General features: G+C 44.9%; 1 protein-coding gene and 1 pseudogene across 2 annotated transcripts in view; one reads left to right on the plus strand and one right to left on the minus strand.

The window, feature by feature from the left end:
• SCG2 (secretogranin II) overlaps positions 1-21,593 on the plus strand; it is a 468,897-nt gene that overhangs the window by 190,975 nt on the left and 256,329 nt on the right. The window lies entirely within an intron of this gene.
• Positions 1,850-2,434, minus strand: LOC126932897 (chromobox protein homolog 1-like; annotated as a pseudogene).

Below are 21,593 nucleotides of genomic sequence, written 5' to 3' on the forward strand. Positions count from 1 at the left end.
GTGATTTTAACAGAGTCAGGTTAAAAGATAGGGCATTGAAGATACAGATGGATCCCTGCCTCCTGGACATTACATTGCAATATAAAGAAATGAAACAGGGAAATGTAGCTGAAATTCTGGTGTCAAGTGACAATTGATAATCTATTTAAATCTTTTTTATATATATGTATAGTTTTATTAAGACAAAAACTGACAGTGTAGTATGAAGTTTACATTTAAACAAAGTTTACACAGAAATCTAACACATGCCTAAAAGGATTTTACAATGTAGCTCTAGATGCAAGTCTAGATAATATCAAGAACTGATGGATCTGGCCGGGCGCGGTGGCTCAAGCCTGTAATCCCAGCACTTTGGGAGGCCGAGACGGGCAGATCACGAGGTCAGGAGATCGAGACCATCCTGGCTAACATGGTGAAACCCCGTCTCTAAAAAAATACAAAAAAACTAGCCGGGCGAGGTGGCGGGCGCCTGTAGTCCCAGCTACTCGGGAGGCTGAGGCAGGAGAATGGCGTGAACCCGGGAGGCGGAGCTTGCAGTGAGCTGAGATCTGGCCACTGCACTCCAGCCTGGGTGACAGAGCAAGACTCCGTCTCCAAAAAAAAAAAAAAAAAAAAAAAAAAAAAAAACTGATGGATCTCAGGACTCAAGACAGAGCATTTTGGGTATCAGTTACTTCTTAGGATTTCTTTAAAAAATTGTGTGTGTGCGTGTGTGTGTGTGTGTTTTAAAGTGAACCACTGCCCAATATGAAAGTTTAATCTTCTGAGACCAAGGCTTTTGAAATCACTAAACTCTTGGATCAATTCAGTGAAACTTGTGCTGTCAGTGACTGAACCCTGCCAACAATGATTTCAGAGTTCAACGCTCAAAAAAGGGAATGACTCCAAGAGTTCTCCCCACTAAGAGCATGGGTCCTTGTCTTCCCTACTGTCTTATCTCCTCTACCACCCTCTTCCTCTTTCCTAACACCTCAGCCAGTGGCTTGGATGAACAAGCTGATATTTATAACTTCATTACTGGAAAAGAAAGGGTCTTCTAATTTCAGGAGTTAGCACCTCTGAGACAGAATAATCTGCTTGTATACTCTCCAATAAAAGACCTTCCCTCCTCATCAATTTCCATCTCCAAAATGGCAACTTTGTTAACTTATGAACTGACTTAGTCCTTTGCAGGAACAGCAATAAGTTTAGGCAGGGAACACCTTGACTTATAGGTTTCAGACACTCACAGCTTTTAAACAGTCTCTCACAGTCCTTATTTATGGTGCCAATGACTTTTTTTTTTTTTTAAGGTAAAATATTCTGGACATAGAAGCAAATCATTAGTTGTCTGTTCTTTTCCATTGCTTCACCATTTCCCTATCAGGCCCCAAATGTTAATCAAAATGATGCTACCCATCCCCCCCATCCCTCCCTCCCCCAAATAATACACCAGTAATAGCCAAAGACTGCACACATGCTATGCTGTAAACATGCAGAGTTACCACTATTGGGAAGAAGGCTGTGGGTTGTGGAGATGCTCTTTGAAGATCTACAGTATTTTTTTGCTCTCCCACACCCCCAATTCTGCAAGTTTTGTCCTTCATAGAAGGCCCTTTGCTTTTCTCAGCAAAGTGCAGAAAAGGTTGCCTTGAAACACTTATCCCCTTTCCCCTCCACTGGGATGGGTGTGTCAACTATACAGCTTGAAACGGCTTTAAAGCACTTGGGCTGCTGCAGGGCACAGAAACTATACTGGCTCTTCAAAGGACATCTTCTCAAGCCACCTCTATGGTGTCGAGACAAGTAGAACCCCTTCCCTTCCCACTTGAAACCCACAGTCAGAGGTGACGGGTGGTACTCAGGAGTGTTAATTCTTGTCATCTTTTTTGTCATCATCCTCCGAGGGGTAGGAATGCCACGTCAGCCTTTCCTCATAGAAGGATGTGACAACCTGTGGGCACTTGACATTGGCTGCCTTGGCAGGGACCAGGAAGCCTCATCAGAGTTTTTCCATTTCATCAGGAACATGAGCTCTCCACTGGAGTCTGTAGCTCCAATAATCCCCTCCGGCTCCTCCAGCAAAGCCTCGTGGCTTTTCTGACTCTTCTTTCTTCTTCTTTGGTTTCCTCTCCTCTCCCTTATCTTCAGAATCAGAATCAGCTCTGCGTTTGCCTCCCTCTGATTTCTCTATCTCATGTGCTGTTTTCTGTAACTGCAGAAACTCAGCAAGGAGGTCGGGGCAATCCAGGTTCTCTTCTGGCTCCCATGTGTTGTCCTCATCTGAGAAGCCCTACCACTTTAGGAGGTATTCCACTTGGCCCTTGACCACTCGACGGTCGAGAACTTCTTCCACCACGTATTCCTCTTCCTCCTCTTCTAGTACCTCCTCCACTTTCTTCTTGCTTTGTTTTTTCCCCATAGTGCCCGCCAGCTTTCTGGTGTAAAGGGTGACGCTGCTCAGAGCAGCGCCCAGGAGCCCGAGAGGAATCGGTGCTGCGCTACTGGTGCGTCGCGTGGAGTCGGCTGGGGGAGTGGCGCCCAGGAAGGCAGCAAGCCGGGTGGCCGCAGTGGAGCCCCTCACTGAAGCCCGGCAGGCCCGGGCAACGGCCCTCCCCTTGGCCGAACGAAAGAGCCTGGCACGCTGCGCTGCCCACCGCCGGCAGATAATCTATTTAAATCTTAATAAAAATTCCAAAGTCTTTGAGGAATATACAGGATTTCATAAGAAGGAAAAGTCCATCTTCCTGGGAAACTTCAGTTAATTAGAGATGACTCCTTACTGAGGTTGAGTGGGGATTGCCAGTTGGTTAAAGACCAGTTAGATCGATGGGTGAAGAGGCTCTGGGGGTTGTGTCAGTCATTCCAAGATGTATTCAACAGGAACCAAGCAAAATGGTGGAACAAGTCAACTGCTGAGGTAGGGTCCACATGGTTAGTACGGGAGGATAAAACGTTTGGAGGGAAAAAGAGAAGCCTTTCCCTGCTTCATCCTATTGACCTTTTGGCTAAAGAGACGTGATTGAAAAGGAAGTGGCTGATGCCCCAGGTGGAGAGGACAGTGAAAGCAGCTGGCTATGGTCTCACTTGGGTTGCATTGTCTGTGTCCTGGGTCCTTCCGTTTCCTTTTCTCTTTCCTTTTCTTTCTCCTTACTTTCCTCTTTCCTTTCTCTTTCTTTCCTTTTCTCTTTCCCTTCCCTTTCCTTCCCTCTTCTTTTCTTCCCTTCCTCTCCTCCTTCCCTCCCCTCCCCTTTCCTTTCCTTTCTGTTCACGTCCTCATTTTGGTAGAACACCTCCGATAAACTTCTCCTTTTTTTGGGATGGAGTCTCGCTCTGTTGCCAGCCTGGAGTGCAATGGTGTAATCTCGGCTCACTGCATCCTCCGCCTCCCGGGTTCAAGAGATTCTCCTGCCTCAGTCTCCCGAGTAGCTGGGACTACAGGCGTCCGCCACCACGCCTGGCTATTGTTGTATTTTTAGTCGAGATGGGGTTTCACCATGTTGCCCAGAATGGCCTTGATCTCTTTTTTTTCTTTTTTCTTTTTTTCTTTTTTTTTTTTTTGAGACGGAGTCTCGCTCTGTCGCCCGGGCTGGAGTGAAGAGGCCGGATCTCGGCTCACTGCAAGCTCCGCCTCCCGAGTTCACGCCATTCTCCTGGCTCAGCCTCCCGAGTAGCTGGGACTACAGGCGCCCGCCACGTCGCCCGGCTACTTTTTTGTATTTTTTAGTAGAGACGGTGTTTCACCGTGTTAGCCAGTATGGTCTCGATCTCCTGACCTCGTGATCTGCCCGTCTCGGCCTCCCAAAGTGCTGGGATTACAGGCTTGAGCCACCGCGCCCGGCCTCCATAAACTTCTTAAGGAAGAATGCCTGGGAGATGATTACGTTTTTAGTCTGTGATATGGTTTAAGCATTTTGTCCTCACCCAAATCTCATCTTGAATTATAATCCCCGTAATTCCCACATATCGAGGAAGAGACCAAGTGGAGGGAGGTAATTGGATCATGAAGGTGGTTTCCCCCATGCTGTTTTTGTGATAGTGAGTGAGTTCTTACGAGATCTGATGGCTTTATAATGGGCCCTTTCTCCTTTGCTTGACGTTTCTCCTTCCTGCCACCTTGTGGAGAGAACCAGCTACAGGCAGTTCTTTATAACAGTATGAAAATGGACTAATAGTGGCCGGGCGCCCTGGCTCACGCCTGTAATCCCAGCACTTTGGGAGGCCGAGGAGGGTGGATCACCTGAGGTCAGGAGTTCGAGACCAGCCCGGCCTTCATGGAGAAACCCTGTCTCTACTAAAAATACTAAATTAGTCAGGCATAGTGACGTGTGCCTGTAATCCCAGCTACTCAGGAGACTGAGGCAGGAGAATTAGCCAGGCATAGTGATGTGTGCCTGTAATCCCAGCTACTCAGGAGACTGAGGCAGGAGAATCTCTTGAACCTGGGAGGCAGAGGTTGCAGTGAGCCAAGATTGCACCATTGGCACTCCAGCCTGGGCAACAAGAGTGAAACTCCGTATATATGTATGCTATATACATATATCCGTATATGTATGCTATATATATACATATATACGTATATATGTGTATATACATATATACGTATATACGTATATATGTGTATATATACTATATACATATATACTCTATATATACATATATGTGTGTGTATATATAGTGTGTGTGTGTGTGTGTGTGTGTGTGTGTATATATATATATATATTTGCTGTCAGCCTATGATTTTAGGTTGTGTTCCTTTGAGGCCAAGCCTGTATGGATGCAAAGTTGGTCACCTTTCTTTACAACTAGGCTGCTCTCTCCTTTTCCAAATGGCCTGGCGTTACTGCTTTTATTGTGTGAGCACCTGAGTCCAGAGAGGGCAGAGAAGGTAAAGGTGAAGGAGGGGGAGAAGAATTCCCAGTATGCATTGTTATTCTTTTCCAATCAAAGTACTAAATTCTTTACCTGGATTATTTTATGTAATCCTTTAAATAACTACTTGAGGTAGGAATTTATTTTTATTCCCATTTTATAGGTGAAAAAATGGTCCTCAAATTCTGCTTTTTCCCTTTCCCAAACACATCCTTTTATTGCCTGCCCAGGGATTCTGGGCTCCCAGAGGTGGCCAAAAGGAGGGGCTAAGGAACACGTTCATGCCAGCCTAGGGTAGACTTTGGCCTCAGACTTATCTTGGTTTGAATTCCAGTGCTGCTACTCACTGGCTATGTTAACACTTGCAAGTTATGCAAACATTGTGGACATTCACAGGTTTTATTTTCTGTAAAATCAAAACCAGTGTGCAATAATATAATGCATGCAAAGATTAAGACATGTAAAGTAGCTAGCCCGGTATCCTCGGTGGATAATAAATATTAGTTTCTTTCTGCTTCCTTCTTTCAATTGGAGATGATGGCGATGAACTGGAGCTTGAAGCTGCCTTGTGGAAAGAGATGGAGGAGAAGGAGCCTTTGTGGGAAGTGACCGGGAAGGCAAAGCTCACCCTGCAGTGGCGAGTTGCCATGTCTATAGACTGGTTGTTGCATCCTGAGTTCCTGGTTCACGGCCTAAAAAGAATGTAGGGTGAGGCTGGGCACAGTGGCTCACACCAGTACTCCCAAACTTTGGGAAGCTGAGGTGGGAGGATTGCTTGAGTACAGGAGTTTGAGACCAGCATGAGCAACACAATGAGATGTCATCTCTACAAAAAATACAAAAATTAGCCCGGTGTGATGGTGCATGCCTATAGCTCCACCTTCTCAGGAAGCTGAGGCAGGAGGATCGCTTGAGCCTGGGAGACTAAGGCTGCAGTGAGCAAGATCATGCCACTGCACTCCAGCCTGGGTGATGAAGTGAGACCCTGTCCCAAAAAAGAAAAGAAAAAAAGACTGTAAGGTGTTTTTCCAAAAGGCTAGTACTGGGCAGTGCCAGTCAGTTCTCTGACCCAGCCCTTAGAATACTTGTTACCCCTAGTTTCCTGGAAGAGGGAACTATAAAGACTGAATGAGCAGGGTGGGAGGTGTGGGTGAGGCCCCACTCTCCAGGGGTGGCCAGGATGCCTCAGCATGGTGGACACCCTCCAATGGAGCTGCGGGGCTGAGAATCAAGGTCCAGAAAGGAAGAGTATCTGGAACCCAGGAACATTCCTCAGGGGGATCTTTTTTTTTTTTTTTTCTCTTTTTTTGAGATGGAGTCTCACTCTGTCGCCCAGGCTGGAGTACAGTGGTGTGATCTTGCCTCGCTTCACCCTCTGCCTCCCAGGTTTGAGCGATTTTCCTGCCTCAGCCTCCCGAGTAGCTGGGACTACAGGTATTTTGTATTTTTAGTAGAGGCGGGGCAGAGTGAGAGAGACTCTGTCTCAAAAAAAAAAAAAAAAAAAAAAAAAAAAAAAAAAAAAAAAAGAAATGTTTGGAAAGACATCAACAAAATATACTTACAGAATTAATGAATGAAGTTTCTAAGAACTTCATTCCTAACCCTGGTGCATAAAGACCATTTTCCCACATAATGCCTTCAATTTTCTCTAGGTCAGAAGATGGGGAAAAGCTCTTACTGGTAGCTATTACTCAAAATGAACACAGGAGGTCTCCACTGCCATGCCTTGGCCTAAAATGATCTTAGTTTTCCTTGGAAGTCATCTGCATCTGCCTCTCATAAGACTGTTAACTTAGTCCTTAAGGTTCAGAACAAAAATAGAAAATGTTTATGTGGGCTGGGCGCAGTGGCTCACACCTGTAATCCCAGCACTTTGGGAGGCTGAGGCGGGTGAATCACGTGAGGTCAGGAGTTTGAGACCAGCCTGACCAACATGGTGAAACCCCGTCTCTACTAAAAATAGAAAATCAGCGTGGTGGTGCTTGCCTGTAATCCCAGCTACTTGGGAGGCTGAGGCAGGAGAATTGCTTGAACCCGGGAGGCGGAGGTTGCAGTGAGCCAAGATTGCGCCATTGCACTCCAGCCTGGGCAACAAGAGTGAAACTCTGTCTCGGTGGGGGAAGCGGGGGGCGGAAAAAGAAAACATTTATGTGCTGCTCTGGTAGATTCATTTTGACCAGATATCCAACTCTGAGCATTCAGGCTCTGATTTTGCCTGAAAGTGTAAGTTTTATGCCAGAGAACCATCTAGGCAAATGTTCAGTGATGACTAAATGGGAGAGATGGAAAATGTAAGACATTCCCAGTCACCTCCCAAGGAAAACGATTTCCTGTGTTGCACAGGGAGGCTCAGGTAAGCAAGCACCCCACTGCTATGGCCTGGGGGAAGGGGGACACCATTTGAAAAAGGATTCAAAGAGAAAAAAATGAGACTGGGCGTGGCGGCTCATGCCTGTAATCCCGGCACTTAGAGAGGCCGAGGCAGGAAGATCACTTGAGCCCAGGAATTTGAGACCAGCCTGGGCAACATGGTGAGGCTCTGTCTTCACAAAAAATAGAAAACTTAGCTGGGCGTTGTGGTGCACGCCTGTGGTTTCAGCTACTTGGGGGGCTGAGTTGGGAGGACCCTTTCAGTGCAGGAAGTTGAGGCTGTGGTGAGATATATAATTGCACCATTCACTCCAGCCTGGGTGACAGAGAACCTGTCTCAAAAGAGAGAGACAGACAGAGAGAGAGAGGGAGGCACAGGGCTGTGTTCACGAGTTCTTTACCGATGAGGACTGATGAGGTTTGGGTGCTATTCTGCTGAATAAGCTAAAAGAAACAGGATGTTTTCTAATAAAATTCCATCTCTGTATCAGAGCCCAGCAGGCCTGCCTCACCTGGATCTCCTCTCACCTGCTGCTGCCTCGATTCAGTCTCAGGCACTCTCTGTCTCTCCCATGCCCTTCACCTGGTTGGTCTCCTTTCAGGCTTCAGGGTAAATGTTTCTTCCTCAAAGAATCTCTCCCAGAATCCCCCCATCTCAGTAGATTTCCCCATGATTCTCTATCACTGGCCCCTGGTTTTATCCATCAAAGAACTTTCATTATTTTTATTTTATTTTATTTTTTGAGACAGAGTCTTGCTGTTGTCGCCCAGCCTGGAATGTAATGGCACAATCTCGGCTCACTGCAACCTCTACCTCCCGGGTTCAAGCAATTCTCCTGCCTCAGGCTCCCGAATAGTTGGGATTACAGGTGTGTGCCACCACGCCTGGTTAAGTTTTGTATAAACTCACCTAGGGCAGGGGTACCATCTGTTTCATTCACTGGTGCATCCTGTTGAAAGGAAAACTTCAGCTGAATTAAATTTAAAGGAGTTTAATTGAGCAATGAATGCTTCGTGAATCGGGCAGCCCCCAGAATCACAGCCGATTCACGGAGACTCCAGGGTTGCCTTATGGTCAGAACGAATTTAGAGACAAAAAAAGGAAGTGATGAACAGACATGGGCAGTGAGGTACAGAAACAGCTGGATTGGTTACAGGTTGGCATTTGCCTTATTTGAACACGGTTTGAATACTCAGCAGTCTGTGAGTGGGTTGAAGTATGGCCACTGGGGTTGACTCAGGTGTTGTTACCGGTGCATGCTCCCAAATGAGGTTTTCAATCTTGCCCGCCTATTAAGCCAGGTTGCAGTTTATCTACAAGGATTTAAATATAGAAGTACGGAGTCCTTCTCAGGCCATATTTAGTTTGCTTTAACAATGTGTACCTGGCACATAGTAGGTACTTAATGTAGAATGGCTGAATCGAGCTTAATAAGGAAATAACTAATGGTGGGTGAATGAGGTGCTTGTGAATAAGGAAAGTGGCACTAGGAGCCTGTAATCATTTAACGATTATTAATAAATTAATAGAAAATTAATGCAAGTTCCCCAGTCATTTATGTCAAAAGTGAGGTATATTATCTGCCTTAAATCTGGTATTCTTTACCTAGATCAGCCTTCAGGGCTTCACTTGTGATGAGAGAACTGGGTATGAAGCAAGTGGGCTGAAGCGAACAGAAAAAGAATTCACTCTGAAACCTGTGGAACGCGTGTGTCATAGGCAGAGAGAGAGTCGGAACTCTAAAGCCTCTCCTGGTCATGGGGTAGATGCGGTCCAAGTAAGTTCTTTGCGTTTGCCTAGGACAGTGGTTCACAGATTTTGGTATCAACGAGAACAGTTAACTTCTGTTTATTTATTTATAATAGATGGGCTATGCACCCTGAAGGAGGAAAGAGGAGATTGAAAGTTCAGGAACACAACAAGATGAAAACAACATTTTTGTTTTGAGACAGGGTCTCACAGCTGGGTGTGGCGGCTCACACCTGTCATCCCAGCACCTTGGGAGGCCGACACAGGTGGATCACAAGATCAGGAGATCGAGACCATCCTGGCTAACATGGTGAAATCCCATCTCTACTAAAATACGAAAAATTAGCCAGGCGTTGTGACAGGCACCTGTAGTCCCAGCTACTCAGGAGGCTGAGGCAGGGGAATTGCTTGAACCCAGGAGGTAGAGATTGCAGTGAGCCGAGACCATGCCACTGCACTCCAGCCTGGTGACAGAGTGAGACTCCATCTCAAAAATAAAAAAGAGAGAGAGAGAGACAGGGTCTCACTCACTCTGTTGCCCAGGCTGGAACACACTGGCCTTATCTTGGCTCACTGCAGCCTCAACCTCCTGGGCTCAAGTGATCCTCTCACCTCAGCCTCCTGAGTAGCTGGGACTGCAGGCATGTGCCACCATGCCGAGCTAATTTTTTTAAAGTTTTATTTTTAGTAGAGATGGGGTTTCGCCAGGTTGCGCAGGCTGGTCTTGAACTCTTGAGCTCAAGCTATCCACCCACCTCAGCTGTCCAAAGGGCTGGGATTACAGGCATGAGCCACCGCGCCTGGCTAGAACAGTTAACTTTTATCAAGCACTTGCTAGGTACCAGGCATCACGCTAAACACTTTTCAGGTAATTATTGTGGTTAATTCTCACAAGAAAACTGTAAGTTGGGTACTAATATTATTTCCATTTACCGATGAGGAAACTGAAGCATGGAGAGGTGCTGTAATTAGTCCAAGCTTGCTGTGGTTTTAGTGTGTTGCCTCAGTGACTCTGTGCACACCAAGCCTGGGGCCACTTCTCTGGAGGAAGGGTTTCCATGGCTTCCCTGAGGCCTCAGCAGAACTTGGCCCCTGGGTGTGTGAGTTCTCTCTTTGAATCCTTGGAACCTTGGCCCACATCCAGGGTGGCAACTCCACACCTCAGGCTGGACGAAGAGATGTGAATGCTCTTCAGAATTTTGCCCATAAACATCCACGGTTTGGGTAGAATAAGTACAGCTAAATGAGTGGAGAATGAAGGACAGGCATAGAGGAAAGCTCTAAGTCCAGATACAAACTGGAGGCTGCAAGGATAAGGGCAGTGGAAAGACCACGGGCTTGAGAGCCAAGATAACCCAAATTAGAGTGCCAGTGCTTTGCTAGTGAGATGATCTTAACAAGTTACTTAATCATTCAGAGTCTGTGTTCTTGCTGATAAAAGAGAGATAATAACCTACAGAGAAGACCTGGAACTATCTCAGTGCTTTCTAAAATATGTTAGGAAAGAGGAAACAAGTGTCAAGGAAAAGAATGTGGTTTAAGAAAATAGAGAAAAGGAGGATGAGTTTGCAGAGAAAACCTCCATGCTGAATGAATTCCTGGAAATTGATTGCTTCACCCATGCCTAACATCTCTAGGTCAAAGGGGCAGAATGTTTGACTTAAAGATAAGATGGACAGCCAGGACCTATTACCAATTTAACACTGTTTTTAGACCCACATCAGAAAAAGCCAACATGAAACTACATTCTTAAGGTGGCATAATATCATAAAGACAGAAATTAGAAAGTAAAGTACTTGATTGCCTTATTTTTTTACTATTATTTTTTAAACAGAGATGGGGTCTTGCTATATTGACCAGGCTGCTCTTGAACTCCTGGTCTCAAGCAACCCTCCTGACTTGGCCTCCCAAAGTGTTGGAATTACAGGCATGAGCCACTGCAGTAGCCCTGATCGTTTTAAATAGAAGAAGGTAAAGTATTTTCTCACAAAAATTTCTGAATGTGGGAGGCAGCCTACTGACATTTTTTCACGTAACAATCTCCACTTTACAGATCCACCAAATACCAGTATGCTTTTATATTCCTTACCCTGCAGAATCCTATGCATGTGACCAAGCAAACCCTGCTTCTGTGTGTGATGACTGTTCTGCTTGTTTGTTGAGTTTCATGTGAAATTCGAGTGGGGCTTGCACTGCTGGTGATATCCCAAGGCATCTCATTCAGCTCTCATCATTGTTTTTATTTATTTATTTATTTATTTTTGAGACAGAGTCTTGCCCTCTCACCCAGGCTGGACTGCAGTGGTGCAGTCTTGGCTCATTGCAACCTCTACCTCCTGGATTCAAATGATACTCAAGCCTCAGCCTCTTGAGTACTGGGATTACAGGTGCCCACCACCACACCCAGCTAATTTATTTTTGTATTTTTAGTAGAGACACGGTTTCACCATGTTGGCTAGGCTGGTCTCAAACTCCTGGCCTCAAGTGATCCGCCCACCTCGGCCTCCCAAAGTGTTGGAATTACAGGCATGAGCCACCGTCCTCAACCCACCATGGCTTTTAAACATGCTTGTAAGACTTCACCATCTTCACATGCTTTGGAAAAAGGTATTTTGAGCAGTGAGTGTGCAAGGCAGGTTTTCCATGCTGAATTTTATAATTTTAATTAACAATAGTTAATATTTTCCACTAGTGTTACCAGAAAGGGGTCCCTATCCGGACCCCAAGAGAGGATTCTTGAACCTTACGTAGGAAATAATTCAGGGCAAGTCTGTAGAGTAAAAGTGAAAGCAAGTTAATTAGAGAAGTAGAGAAAAAAAAGAATGGCTACTTCATAGACAGAGCAGCAGGATGGGCTGCTCAACTTAGTTATAATTATTTCTTGATTATGTGCTAAACAAGGGGTAGATTATTCATGAGTTTTCTGGGAAAAGGACAGAGATTTCCCAGAACTGAGGGAACAGGCTATATAGGGTAACTTCTATATAGGGTCTTTTAGAGTATATCGACTATAGTCTTTTAGACTGTCTAGGATAACTTCTATATAGGGTAACTTTACAAATGCCATGGTACTTGTAAACTGTCATGGCACTGGTGGGAGTGTCTTTTAGCACATTCGTGTAGTTGTGATATAATGAGCAGTAAGGACGACAAGAAGTCACTTTCATCACCATCTTGGTTTGGGTTGGTTTTGGCCAGCTTCCTTACCGCATCCTGTTTAATCGGCAGGGTCTTTGTGACCTGTGTCGCATGCTGACCTCCTATCTTATCCTGAGATTAAGAATGTCTAACCTTCTGGGAATGTGACCCAGGAGGTCTCAGCCTTATTTTCCAAGCCCCTATTCAAGATGGAGTCACTTGGGTTCAAACACCTCTGATGGATGGGTACGGTGGCTCACACCTGTAATCCCAGCATTTTGGGAGGCTGAGGCGGGTGGATCACCTGAGGTCAGGAGTTCAAGACCAGACTGGCCAACATGGCGAAACCCCGTCTCTACTAAAAGTACAAAAATTAGCAGAGCATGGTGGCACGTGCCTGTAATCCCAGCTACTCGGGAGGCTGAGGCAGGAGAATCACTTGAACTCAGGAGGTGGAGGTTGCAGTGAGCCAAGATTGTGCCACTGCACTCCAGCCTGGGCAACAGAGTGAGACTCTGTCTTAAAAAACAAACAAACAACAACAACAACAACAACAAAAAAAAACACCTCTGATACTAGTAGTAATAATAGCTATACTTATTGAGTACTGACTAATCCTACCAGCATCTTTAGGAGGTATAGGAATTATTATATTCATTTTATAGATTAGGAAACTGAGGCACAATGAAGTGAAGTATCTTGCCCAAAGTCATTTGGCTGGTAGGAGAAGAAGCTGGACCAGTGCTCAAGGCTTCTAGCTGCAGATGCTTCTCTTCTGCTGTAAGACAATCCAGGGCTCAGCACAGGACTACAAATCCACAATACCCTGGGTAAGGCTTAGCTCTCAAACATTTCGCTTTCCAATTCACTTGAGGGCTAGGTGACTGATTGTTCTCCATCCTCCCCAACCCTCCAAGCCCCAACCATGCTATGGATTTTGAATCACCATCCTTGAGGTTTGTTTGGTCCCTTGCCCAATATATACATTTATCTAGTGACTGCACTTATGCTGAACCTACACATGGTCATAGGATTACACAGGGAGTTCACCTAAAAGCAACAAAACCAAGGATTACTCATCAGAAGCACCAGGGCTAACGATTCTCTGGCTGATGTTGAAATTTAACACCAACTATGGAGTTCAGTGTGTTGGATAGGGGGTTGGCAATGTGTGATACTATCAAGCTTCAGACCAAACCAAAGACCTTTCATGTATGAAGCTCTGTCCTACACAGCTCTGAACATGGCCCCAAACACCACTTAGTTGTACTGAGCAATTACCTACACCTTCTCCTGGAGTTCTAGGCCAGTGGATATGTCAAATAGCCATATGCACCTTTTTTCTTTTTCTTTTCTTTCCTTTCCTTTCCTTTCCTTTCCTTTCCTTTCCTCCTTTCCTTTCCTTTCCTTTCCTTTCCTTTCCTTTCCTTTCCTTTCCTTTCCTTTCCTTTCCTTTTTCTTTTCTTTCCTTTCCTTTCCTTTTCTTTTCTTTTCTTTTTCTGAGATAGAATCTCACTCTGTCGCCGAGGCTAGAGCACAGTGGCACGATCTCAGCTCACTGCAACTTCCATCTCCTGAGTTCAAGCAATTCTCATGCCCCAGCCTCCTGAGTAGCTGGAACTACAGGTGCATGCCAACACTCCTGGCTATTTTGTATTTTTTTGTGAGACGGGGTTTCACCTTGTTGGGCTGGGAAGGCTGGTCTCAAACTCCTGACCTCAAGTGATCCACCTGCCTTGGCCTCCCAAAGTGCTGGGATTTCAGGTGTGAGCTGCTGGGGTTGGCCTAAGCACTTTTTATAGTGTGGCAATTATTTGAGCATTCAGATTTCCAAAGTAGGATGCATGTGGATGGTGAGTAAATGGTAGCAGAACTCAGATAAGAGTGGGATGCAGCAGTCAGGAATGACGCCCGTTCTTTTAAACCAAGACCCTGAGTGGGGAAGGCAAGTCAACCAACACTGACTGTAGGATCAACTCAAAAGCTGGTCTTTACATGGGAACACATTCTGGTTGCTCTAATGGCTTTAAGTCTTAGCATCCATTACTCCAACATATACCGTGTTTTTGACTGTGACTATAACTGCCAGCCCATATCTAAGGTGCATTTGGATGCCATACTTTTTCCTTTTTGATATAGCCGTGATAACCATCAGCATGCTTTGTTCAAGTACTTCATATTCAGTAGAACTTACCAGATAAGAAACTCAGGAGCTGCTCCTCTCTGAGCCAATGAGAAACTCAGTTGCTGCTCCTCCCACGGGCACTTATCTTTAGTTGAGTTAGCCTTTAATCAGATTGTCATTATGATTGGGCTCTGTTCTGAAAGAAAGACCTCATAAATCTTGTTTGATGATGCCAAGTAAGTCATGTCTATTTGCAGATTTCAAAGATTATTTCTAAGAATTCAGGCTAGGTGTGGTGGCTCATGCCGGTAATCCCAGCACTTTGGGAGTCCAAGATGGACAAATTACTTGAGCTCAGGAATTGAGACCAGCCTGAGCAACATGGGTGAAGCACCATCTCTACAAAAAAAAAAAAAAAAAAAAAAAAAAAATGATAGGCATGGTGGTGGGTGCCTGCGGTACCAGCTACTCAGGAGGCTGAGGTCAGAGGTTTACCTGAGCCCAGGAGGTCGAGGCTGCAGTGAACCAAAATTGCATCACTGTACCCCAGCCTGGATGACAGAGTAAGACACTGTCTCAAAAAAGAAAAGAAAATAATTCAATAGCCATTAGGGCAGGCTTTGCATAATCACGTAGACAAAAATGTCCTCTTTTGCTGGGCATGGGGATTCACACCTGTAATCTCAACAATTTGGGAGGCCGAGGTGGGTGAATCACCTGATGTCAGGAGTTTGAGACCAGCCTGAGCAATGTGGTAAAACCCCATCTCTACTAAAAATACAAAAAAACTAGCAGGATGTGGTGAATCATGTGGTGTGTTCCCTGCTACTTAGGAGGCTGAGGCATGAGAATCACTTGAACCTGAGAGGCAGAGGCTGCAGTCAGCTGAGACTGCACCATTGTACTCCAGCCTGGGCAACAGAGCCAGACTCCATTCCACCCCCCTACCCCCCAAAAAAGTCCTGTTTTTCCTTTGAATATAGACTTTTTTTTTTTTTTTTTTTGTAAAGACAATCTAGCATTTTATATTAGTCTGTTCTCATGCTGCTAATAAACACATACACAAGACTGGGTATTTTATAAAGGAAAGAGGTTTAATTGACTCACAGCTCCACATGGCTGGGGAGGCCTCACATTCATAGCGGAAGGCAAAGGAGGAGCAAAGTCACATCTTGTATGGCAGCAGGCAAGAGAGAATGAGAGTCAACTGAAAGGGGGGACCCCTTATAAAAGCAACAGATCTTGAGAGAGTTATTCACTATCACGTGAACAGTATGGGGGAACCTCCCCCATGATTCAATTATCTCCCACTGGGTCCCTCCCACAACACATGGTTATTATGGGAGCCACAATTCAAGATGAGATTTGGGTGGGGACACAGCCAAACCATATCATTCCACCCCAGCCCCTGCCAAATCTCATGTCTTTACATTTCAAAACCAATCATGCCTTCCCAATAGTCCCCCAAAGTCTTAATTCATTTCAGCATTAACTCAAAAGTCCACAGTCCGAAGTCTCATCTGAGATAAGGGAAGTTCCTTCCACCTATGAGCCTGTAAAATCAAAAGCAAGTTAGTTACTCCTAGATATAATGGGTGAACAGGTATTGAGTAAATACACCCATTCCAAATGGGAGAAATTGGCCAAAATGAAGAGGCTAAAGGTCCCATGCAAATCCAAAATGCAGCAGGGCACTCAAATCTTAAAGCTCCAAAATGATCTCCTTTGACTCCATGTCTCACATCCAGGTCACACTGATGCAAGAGGTGGGTTCCCATGGTCTTGGGCAGCTCCACCCCTGTGGCTTTGCAGGGTACAGCCTCCCTTACAGCTGCTTTCACGGGCTGGCATTGAGTGTCTGTTGCTTTTCCAGGCACACGGTGAAAGTTGTCAGTGGATCTTTCATTCTGGGGTCTGGAGGCTGGTGGCCCTCTTCTCACAGCTCCACTAGGCAGTGCCCCAGTGGAGACTTTTTGTCGGGGCTTCTACCCCATATTTTCCTCCTCACTGCTCTAACAGAGGTTCTCCATGAGGTCCCCACCCCTGCAGCAAACTTTTGCCTGGACATCCAGACATTTCCATGCATCCTCTGAAATCTAGGTGGACGTTCCCAAACCTCAATTCTTGATTTCTGTGCACCCACAGGTTCAACACCATGTGGAAGCTGCCAAGGCTTGGGGCTTGCACCCTCGGAAGCCGTGGCCTAAGCTGTATCTTGGCCCCTTTTAGCCATGGCTGAAGTGGCTGGGACACAGGGCACAAAGACCCTAGGCTGCACATAGCACGGGGGCCCTGGGCATGGCCAGGAAACCATTTTTTCCTTCTAGGCCTGAGGGCCTATGATGGGAGGGGCTGCCTCAAAGGTCTATGATATGCTCTGGAGGTATTTTCCCTATTATCTTGACAATTAACATTAAGCTCCTCGTTACTTATGCAAATTTCTGCAGCTGGCTTGAATTTCTCCTTGGAAAATTGGATTTTCTTTTCTATCACATGGCATCATCAGGCTGCAATTGTTCCAAAATTTTATGCTGTTTCCCTTTTAAAACTGAACGCTTTTAATAGCACCTAAGTCACCTGTTGAATGCTTTGCTGCTTAGAAATTTTTTTTCCGCCAGTACCCTAAATCATCTTCCTTAAGTTCAAAGTTCCACAGACCTCTAGGGCAGGGGCAAAATGCCACCAGTCTCTTTGCTGAAACATAGCAAGAGTCACCTTTACTCCAGTTTCCAACAAGTTCCTCATCTCCATTTGAGACCACCTCAGCCTGGACTTCATTGTCCATATCACTCTCAGCATTTTTGTCAAAGCCATTCAACAGTTCTCTGGAGAGTTCTAAACTTTCCCACATTTTCCTGTTTTCTTCTGAGCCCTCCAAACTCTTCCAACCTCTGCCTGTTACCCAGTTCCAAAGTCGCTTCCACATTTTTGGGTATCTTTATAGCAGCGCCCCATTCTATCAGTACCAATTTACTGTATTAGTTTGTTCTCATATTGCTAATAAAGACATATCTGAGACTGCATAATTTATAAGGAAAGAGGTTTAATTGACTCACAATTCCACGTGGCTGGTGAGGCCTCACAATCACGGTGGAAGGCAAAGGAGGAGCAAAGTCAAGCCTTGCATGGCAGCAGGCAAGGGAGAATGAGAGCCGAGTGAAAGAGGAAACCCCTTATGAAAACATCAGATCTCATGGACTTACTCACTACAAGGAGAACAGTATGGGGAAACCACCCCCACCATTCAATTATTTCCCACTGGGTCCTTTCTATGACACATGGGAATTATGGGAGTTACAATTCAGGATGAGATTTGGGTGGGGACACAGGCAAACCATATGATATTTATAGTGTGATAACATTTGAATAGTATTAATTAGTAGATATAGGTGATATGGTTTGGCTGTGTCCCCACCCAAATCTCATCTTGAATTGTAATTCCCACAATTCCCACATGCTGTGGGAGGAACCCAATGGGAGGTGATTGAATTATGGGGGCAGGTCTTTCCTGCGGTGTTCTCATGATAGTGAATGAGTCTCACAAGATCTGATGGCTTTAAAAGGGGCGTTTCCCTGGATAAGCTCTCTTCTCTTGTCTGCCTCCATGTGAAACATGGCTTTCACCTTCCACCATGATCGTGAGGCCTTCCCAGCTACATGGAACTGTAAGTCCATTAAACCTCTTTCTTTTGTAAATTGCCCAGTCTCGGGTATGTCTTTATCGGCAATGTGAAAATGGACTAATATGATAGGTCATCTGGATTAAGATGCCATTAAACCCCTAGTGCAGAAGATGAAAGTGACTCTAGGTATATTTGCCTCATTCTTTAATAATTTTACATTCTCACAGTTTCACATTATGCTACGTCTACACAAATCCTAAGGATGTCATGAACAAACAATAAGGCAGACCAACCCTTGGTGATATGTATGTAGCTATGTTTTGTTTAATGAATTCGTGGTCTTTAGAGATAATGGGCAAAAGTAATTTATGGATGGACCTGGAGCCTGGCAGTCCAAGCCTTTTCCTGAAGAGGGAGGGACCTACTCAAGGCATCCACTGCAGAGCACATCCCTGGTGACTATAAACCTGTGGCAACTGGCTTGCTGGCTTTTGCACTTTCCTTAGGGATCTGTCTGGCACCCACCATGGCTCTGGCTCTGGATTCGAACCCCTCTTTTCATAAATCCTGACTGCATGGAAAGCATGTTGTAAACATGCTCAGGTAGAAATGGAAACAACTCGAGAATTTGTATACGGGCCTTCCCTGGTGATTAATTTCAATTGGCAATAAGAGCCACAACCTAAAGGAACTGAATGAGGAATTCAAAGAGTTGCTTCTATGGGGGCATGTGTGTGTGTACGTGTGCACATGTTTATGAATTAAGTTATACACAGACTTTTAATTTCATGGCCAGATGACCAGCTTCTTCTCAGATCTGGAAAAAAAAAATGCATTTAAAGTCTCACCCAATTGGGCTCGCAGCTGTTTGAACAGTTTCTTCCAGCATTATGTCCCTATGCCCTGCAGCCTAATACCTTCTCAAGTTCATCTCCCCCCAGGCACAGCCTTGTTCCAGCCACACAGTAACCCCTTGCCCTGTACTCTGCCCCCATCATCCTCATCCTGACTGAGAACTAAGCTCTGATTTTTTTTATCTTGCCCAAATTCCTAAGGGGTCTGGAGAGTCATGCCCTACAAACCATAAATTCTCATCAGATGGGTTTTATTTAGCCCTATATATCATGAGTTACTTTCCAACATGACTCTGGCATAACATTACAAGATAAGGAAGAAAATAAAAATATTTTACCCCAAAACATATTTCTTTGCCATATCTTGAAAGGCCCTGCAAAGTTGTCCTTTGTGGGAGAAGATTTGCATCTGCGAAGAATCTCCATTAACATAGCTAGATCTTTTTCTTCCAGGTCCCCCCGACCCCCCACCCCACAATGGTAAAGATATTAACTAAAAGTCTAGCACCTTTTAAAGATCTGAATAGGAAACATTTGTCATCGGTTGTCTCTAAGGGCAGCCACTGCAAAAAGAACCTTGTCCTCCACAATTTTTTATCTTAACCTGAACATTTCCTTTCTATCAATCCCAGGTCTTTAGACAAACTCAACCAATTGTCAACCAGAAAATGTTGGAAGTTCCCTCCTACCCCGCCCGCCTTTGAGTTGTCCTGCCTTTTGGGACCAAACCAATGTGTTTCTTAAATGTATTTGATTGATGTCTCATGCCTCTCTAAATGTATAAAAGCAACCCACCCCAACCACCTTGGGCACACCTCCTGAGGACTGGGTCCACAGGCCATGGTCACTCATATTTGGCTCAGAATAAATCTTTTAAAATATTTTACAGAGTTTGACTCTTTTCATCGACATGATTCAAAACCCTGTGATAAATCTTCCTTGTCTAAATTATTTGACTGGCATAAGTTGTCTTCAAAGTATGGGTCTCAACCTATACTAGCAGGTTTAAAATACCCACTTTCCTAACTTTCTCCATGTTCCAGCTAAACTAGGGGGTGAGTGTGAAGATGAGAGCTGTCCAAAGACTGAACTTGGGTATGACAACATGTAGAAGTTTGGAAGATGAGAGGGATTCAATAACAAAGGGACATGGCCAATGAAGTAGAAGGAGAGCCCAGAGAGGGGTGCTGTAGAGGCCAAGAGAGCAGTGTTTCTTCCTGGAGAGGGTCAGGAGCAGTGTGGTCAAAGGCTGCTGATGTGTGAAATGAGATGAAGTCTGAGTGTTGCCCATTGGATCAGACAGTGCAAGCTCATGGTGATCTCATCGGTAATCTTATAAAAGTATCTTGGTGGAGTGCGAGAGCAGAAGCCTAATGAGAGTGGATTGAAAGAATGTGGGATGAGATCATACCACACCCAGCAGGAATTTATTCCTAACTCAAGAATCACATGAGTTGTCATTACTGATAGGAACTGGTGAAACGGAGACTCTCATATACCAGTGGAAACCCAGTACAATCTTTCTTGATGAATAGATAGATACTGATGCAATAAGCCCTGATTGTGCGACTGCACTTCATCCTGGGCAACAAAGCAAGACCCTGTTAAAACAAAACAAAACAAAAACCCTAAACAACAACAACAAAAACACACACACAAAACCCTTTATGAATTTATCCTGATATAACCAGAAGCTTGGACACAAATTTTATGCACAGGACTTCTGTTGTAGTATTTGTAAAATAACAACTGGAAACATTCTCTGTATTTCGTTTTAAGAACATAGACTCCAGGAATTATATTACTTATCCAATTATAAGGAAATAGAGAATGAACAACCCGAAATGGTCTATTAAATGTCCTTTAAGTATCATGGATTTTTTTTTCTTTTTTAAGTTAGAAATTGGCCGGTGTGGTGGCTCACACCTGTAATCCCAGCACTTTAGGAAATTAGGAAACTGAGGTGGGCGGATCACTTCAGGTCAGGAGTTCGAGACCAGCCTAGCCAACATAGCAAAACCCCCCATCTCTACTAAAAATACAAAAAATTAGCTGGACGTGGTGGCACGTGCCTGTAATCCTAGTGACTCGAGAGTCTGAGGCAGGAGAATCGCTTGAACCTGGGGAGACGGAGGTTCAGAGAGCCAAGATCATGCCACTGCACTCCAGCATGGGTGACAGAGTGCAACACTGTCTGGAGAAAAAAAAAAAAAGCTAGAAATTGATATTGGGAGATTCTCATGTATAATAAGTGAAAAGTCCACTATGACTATCCTGGTTGAAGCCACCATATCATCTCTCACTTGAAATGTTATGCCTATTAACAAGTCTTTTATCCTCTCTCGTCTGCCATGGTTCTATTCTTGACACTGTAGCAAATAGGATTATGGAACTATTTATTATTATTATTATTTAGACAAAATCTCACTCTGTTGCCCAGGCTGGAGTGCAATGGCATGATCTTGGCTCACTGCAACCTCTGCCTCCTGGGTTCAAGCGATTATCCTGCCTCAGCCTCCTGAGTAGCTGGGATTACAGGCATGCGCCACCATGCCTGGCTAATTTTTATATTTTTAGTAGAGATGGGGTTTCACCATGTTGGCCAGGCTGGTCTTGAACTCCTGACCTCAAGTGATCCACCCGCCTTGGCCTCCCAAAATGCTGAGATTATAGGCGTGAGCCACTGCATCCGGCCAGATTATGGAATTATTAATAAACATCTCTAAAGCGTGATCTTGCCACTTCACTGCTTGTGTAAGCCTTAAATGGTCTCCATTTCTTGGTCTCCCATTCTGAATCATTAATGAGACATCCAAGGACCTGCATGATCCAACCCCTTCCTGAACTCTGGCTTTCTTGCTGTAATATTCTGTGGCCACTCC

This window comes from Macaca thibetana, chromosome 12, assembly GCF_024542745.1.
Source record: "Macaca thibetana thibetana isolate TM-01 chromosome 12, ASM2454274v1, whole genome shotgun sequence".
Classification (NCBI taxonomy): Eukaryota; Metazoa; Chordata; class Mammalia; order Primates; family Cercopithecidae; genus Macaca; species Macaca thibetana.